Source organism: Thamnophis elegans, chromosome 4 (assembly GCF_009769535.1).
Source record: "Thamnophis elegans isolate rThaEle1 chromosome 4, rThaEle1.pri, whole genome shotgun sequence".
NCBI classification, from domain to species: Eukaryota; Metazoa; Chordata; class Lepidosauria; order Squamata; family Colubridae; genus Thamnophis; species Thamnophis elegans.
Genome location: NC_045544.1, coordinates 66347207 through 66353435, shown reverse-complemented (window position 1 = coordinate 66353435; position 6229 = coordinate 66347207).

Sequence of the window (6229 nt, the reverse complement as noted above, 5' to 3'; positions counted from 1 at the left end):
TCAAAATGCAAAATTTCCGCTACTGGTTCTCCAGAACTGGTCAGAACCTGCTGAATACTACCTCTGAACCAAGCCTGTGCATGATTGTAAAATCTCTTTCAACTTCTGATGCTTCCGGAAATAGTCCCCTTTTCCTCCCTGGATGTACTGCATCAAAATACTAATATATCTCATGTATCAAAATACTATTGTATCAGAAAGCTTAAATTTCTTGTGTGAAATATGTAATATATTTGGGCATATTTGACTGGAATTTATAGGTTTAATAGCTTATGGATATTTTCTATTTTCAGAAATGTCATGAATAAATAATAAATTTTGTAGGTCTGTAGGCAGGGCTTTATAGTTGCACTGCATAAATGAGAGTAAAGTGGTAGCTTGAAGGAATTGGCCTTGGCAATTTGTCTTCAGCATTAAATGGAAAACTCCATTATTTACCATAAATAAGGTAATAACATTGTCCCCATTTAGCAACTATCATTGGGGTTACAATTCAATCATTAAGTAAAGTAGTCACTAAATGGAACCACAACTGTATTTTTGACCTTTCTTCTGCTTTCTTTTGCTTTACATGTTGTAAATTCAAGGATTGGTCGCAGTTACTTTTTCATCACTATTGTAACTGCAAACTGTTGGTAAATGAGGCAATCATTAAACAATAACTACCTGTAATTTGTTTGGGACTGTTGAACAATGATTGATTGTTTAATTGATTATTTAAGCTGGCACATTTACTGGAATTTTTCAAAAACATAAAATAAAATCCCCTGTAGGCTGAAATAGAATAGTTTCAAGTGATAAACAATGTTGTCCACAAGATGTCACTATTGGACTGTGTTAGGAACCCTCACAGTATCTTTAAAGTTTAAATTGTGATACTGTGATTTCTGTCTGCAAAAAGCTGCAGAATTTTAAAAGCAAGAATGGGTCTTTTTTTTTTTTTACAAAAAACATTAGAGATTTCTTGATCTCTGAAGGTTGCCATGAACAATATAGGACATAGCCTACAGAAAGCAAGTATGATTTATCCATGTTTGGAGCTATCTCCTAGGTTCCAGTAGTAAATTGCAGAAATAGTCAAAAGTGACTAGAGTCTAGAAACATTTTCTAGGAATAATTCAGGAACCCTCATCATTTCTCGGATTTTGTTTATAGACATGAAATTCCAGATAACCTATATAACTTTTAGAAAGCACCCCTAAATTTCAGTAGTTGCTGTACAAGAGACATGTTGTTTGAGTTTTAGCTGATTATACTTGCACTGATTCTAAAGGATCTAGTGCTTCATTCAACTCACTACTTCTAAAATAAAAATGTTCTTGTAGCTCAAAGCAACTGGTTTCCTTAAAAGGAAACAGCGCCCAATAATATAGAATTTTATAGTGCAAAGCAACATCTGTTTAAACAATGCTTGGATTTTGGCTGAAAACCAAGCCAATATGATCAAGCCCAGGCTTAAGCAGGCTAAGAGATAGGCATTTTGCCACTTATTGTTTTGTGATTTCAGTATCATTTTTCCAAATACTCTCAGTCATGTAAATTTGAAAGGCATTTTAAATTTCTATAACATATATATTTTTATGGAGGGCCAAATAAATGAGACTGTGGTGTTCAGGACTGGATCTTACTTTTCTTTCATTATTTTTGTTTAATGTAGCTGGAAAGCTTTTGTGCCATTTTGCCTTTGCAAATCATCTGTTTAAAAAATATTATGGGCTCCATTAAGACCATTAATTGCAGCTAAGCAGTTTAAAAACACAATTTCCACACTGACTGGCCATCTAAGTGTGAAATAAAATCTAGCAAATTATCACTCTATAAATAAGATGGGCAGTCTCTAAATTTGATACATGAAATAAAATATAAAATAAATACATCAATTTAGTAAAAACATATTTTTATTCTTTTCTGGATGTGTTTTTCCAAGGATCCTAATTGCAAGATTGCTGTTGAGCTTGATCAAAGGCTTATGAAAGCAGAATCCATGTTGATTTATGACTAGGTAGTGGGTAAGCGAGCAGATCTACTCTTCCTGTAATCTAGTTGGGTGAAGGTAAGGGTATTACCACCAGAAATGTGCCTTCAGATCCTAAAAGATGCCAAGGTTGGGGAACAGAAGGGGTGCTGATCTTCCCTGTGAGTAGGGATTCTGCTTTGAGATGAGAAATATGAGAGCTTTTGTGTTGTTGGACCATGGGAATAAGATGAAGAGCTTATTTGTGTACAGCCATCTAATTGCCTGAACTTCTGGAGTTGACCTTGGAACTGGTGTCAGCCTTCTGGTATTGGATGGCTGAACAGGGTAGGGCTCAGGATTTCATGCTTTCCCTTGGAAAACATTTGAGAAATGTGTTTCTCAAAACACTCTTCCGCCTCCCAGTGGGAGTTATGGCTGAGTCATGATTATGCAAATGAATGGAGAAATTGCTATGAAGAATGAGACTGGCAAATAGACCAGTCTTTTGTATCTCTCCAGAGAAGAGATTGGGAAGTCACCTGTAACTGCTCTAATGGCTACTTCTCACAAGACTGTAAAATAGCTTGACTCCCTCTTCTTTGTAGCAGCCCCTGAGATATTGGAACACTGCTATCATGTCTCCCCTAGTCCTTCTTTTAATTAAACTAGACATACCCAGTTTCTGCAACTGTTCTTCGTATGTTTTAGCCTCCAGTCCCCTAGATGTCATCTCCCTCACAGCCTGGTGTTCAAACCCATGGGAGACTGCTGTTCTCCAAAGTACCTGAGAGTAGAACAAGAAGCAATGGGTGGAAATTAATCAAGGAGAGAAGCAACTTAGAACTAAGGAGAAATTTCCTGACAGTTAGAACAATTAATCAGTGGAACAACTTGTGTCCAGAAGTTGTGAATGCTCCAACACTAAAAGTTTTTAAGAAGAGACTGGATAACCATTTGTCTGAAGTGGTGTAGGGTTTCCCGCCTAAGCAGAGGGTTGGACTAGAAGACCTCCAAGTTCCCTTCCAACTCTGTTATTCTATTCTATTCTAATCTTTCTCAGCAACGGGCAAGTCTGTAATAAGGACACTAAGACACCCAAACTCACTTTCTAATCACATTCAAAACACTGAATTAAACCACTTTATGGATATTAACTTTAACGCGGTGGTTCAGTGGCTAAAATGCTGAGCTTGTCGATCATAAAGATCAGCAGTTCGGCGGTTCGAATCCCTAGCGCCGCATAAGGGAATGAGCTCCTGTTACTTGTCCCAGCTTCTGCCAACCTAGCAGTTCAAAAGCATGTAAAAATACAAATATAAAAATAGGGACCACCCTTGGTGGGAAGGTAACAGCGTTTCATGCACCTTTGGGATTTAGTCATGCCGGCTACATGACCATGGAGATATCTTCGGACAGCGCTGGCTCTTCGGCTTTGAAACAGAAATGAGCACCACCCCCTAGGTCATGGCTAGCACATATAAAGGTGCGAGCACATATAAAGGTGCAAGGGGAACCTTTATCTTTACTTATGGATATTAAAGACCTTTAAAATGGCAAGATTGAGTTTTACCTTATTGGGATTTAGAAAGCTTTAAATGAAGATTTAATAATTTAAAGTAACATACAATTGGTAGAAAACAAAAGAGGATTTGGATTTAAGAAAGTTTTAAACAGATTGGGAGACCAGAGAGATTTGGTTATTTTGCTGTAAGATTTGAAAAACCTGTATATAATTAATGGAATTATAACAAAGTTGGAACAGACCTTGGAGATCTTCTAATCCAATCCCTGCTCAAGCAGGAGACCCTATGTCATTTCAGACAAGTGGTTGTCCAATCTCTTTTTAAAAAGAAAAAGAAATAATACACTCATAGAAAACAACTGAAGCAGAACTTCAGGAACTGGGGCTTGATGAAGGTTACAAATGGACACTAGAGTAAAGAACTAGACAGTAAGTTAAAATTTGATTGTTTTTGTAAACTAGACAGGCTTATTGTTATACAAAAGGCTTGTACATACTGTTGTGTAAAATGAAAGTTGTGTTGTAATGTTACCTTCAACTGTGTCAAAGAGAATTGGAAGTTGGTGCCTTTTTCTTTTTCTTCTCCCATTACACTATACTCATTTTCTCTTCCTCTCTTACTTTTCCATGTTTTTCTCTTTGTATTTTATACTTCAATAAATAAAAAAGTTAAATTGGAAAAAAAAGAAAAAGAAATCTTTATGGGATTTACAAAGTAGTATGGTGAAAGCATTGAAAGACTTCTTTTGAATATCAAAGAGTGATGAAAGATGAAATCTTGTGATGCCATTGAAATGGTTTAAATGTCAAGATTGTGCAAAGAGGAATAAAAAGTCGGACTATTTGACCAGGGATGAAACATTTGTTTGACATTCATAGTAACTCCTATAGAACTTTTTGCTGAATTAGGACCGAAAAATTATTTTTGGATTGTGTAGCTATAGAGTTTTTTTATTGTTTGTAACTTCAGAAAAGGGTGAGAAGGTACTGTTATGGTCAGTGAAAATATAATGTTATGGTGGGTGTTAAAGTTTGAAGTGCTGTATTATTACTTTTGTTATCTTTTTTTCTGGTATTTTTTTCCTGCATCTTCTCCATTTCTTTTGTTCTATTTTCTTCTTGTTTGGTTTGACTTAGCTTTTATATGTTTATTAAGAACTATTTTTAAAGATCCATTTTCTTTCAACTATTATTTTGACCTCTGATGCAGGCCTATATCACAGGTGTATTTCTAGGAAAGCTTGATGCTTTTCCATTGCTATTATTACTAATAGTGATCAACTTGTATTATGGAAACTCCTGAATAGATTGAATGAAAAGCACCAAGAATATTTTACAACTATGCAGGCAATAATCAAACATAAGTAATATATATGGAACAAATTTTTCAGATAATCCTATATCCTTCAAAAGGCATTTGGACTTTGTTTTTCCTGGAAGACATTTCACTTTTCATCCAAGAAGCTTCTTCAGTTCTTCTTCAGTCAGAACTTAAGAAGCTTCTAGGATGGGAAGCAAAAAATCTTCAAGGAAAAACAAAATTTTAAAAGTTGCCTTTTAAAAAGCAAAAGGGTCAACCATGACCTGGATGACCGAGAATCGCCATAGACAGGTAATTCTATATATTTTCTTTCTTTTTCCAAAGACCACATTGTTCCATAAAGAATGTTTGACAATTTGAATTTCCCAATTTCTACACAGGTTTTAGATTACCAATCTCAGTGTGATGGCTCCTCTACACAGATAGATTGCAATATCAATCTGGCATGTTTTTAGCCATGTTAGCTATGACTTATCAGTTTTTAATGCAACACATCTAGAGAACATCATATTCAGGAAAGCAATGGTTAATTATGCCTAATCAACTAACTACAGCCCAGGTAAATGTATTTCAGATTGTAGGGATAGAGGAAAGGTTACGCAAAGACATGCACAGCAAACTGCCATAGATCTCAATAGCTGTTTACCTAATTAACAGAACCAAGCAGTACCGGGAATCATTAAGATATGTGAAGCCTCTACCCTGGCTGGAATGTTCTTAGAGATTGACAAGGAGAACATGCCAATTACAATGCTGTTGCTATATGCTCTTTGCTTTGCTTGTAAAAACTGTATAAAAAGAATAAACTCTGCAAAAGGCAGACAAACATTTTGAATGAAACCTGTGATGTCTGCTCCCTGAATCCATCATCAGATAACCTAATACTTGAGTAGAACAACTTTTTAAGTCAGTGAGCAATTTGGAAGTTTTAGTATGGTAGATGTATCAGGACACAGAAAATAAATTGACAAAGCGATTGATCATTATATCCTTAGACCCCCAAAACAGCATTTTTGTCCACAGCACACTACTGGTCTTTTTTCTGATAAATGACAGGTTTCAAAACAAAGCACCTGACTGCAGGTACCCATCATTTTCATTTCTAATATTGCTGGATCTATGGGATCTATGAGAGGCCATACAGAGGCATTTCTGTAAAGATGCTAAGTTTGACATTTTGTTTGCAATGTGCCCTGCCACCATCCCTTGGGGATGGGGTAAAACTTCAGCAGGGAATCTTGTAAGTGCTAAAGAAGGAACCATGGATGCCTCTGACCCATTAAAAATCAAACAAAAGTTTTTCTTTTGATCTCAATGAACTGCAAATATCTATTTTATCTTGAAAGCAACCTGATCCAAAATTATGAGCATTTAGAGCAATATTACAATTATAAATTTTATTTTTGTGCAAAAAAAATAATTACATACA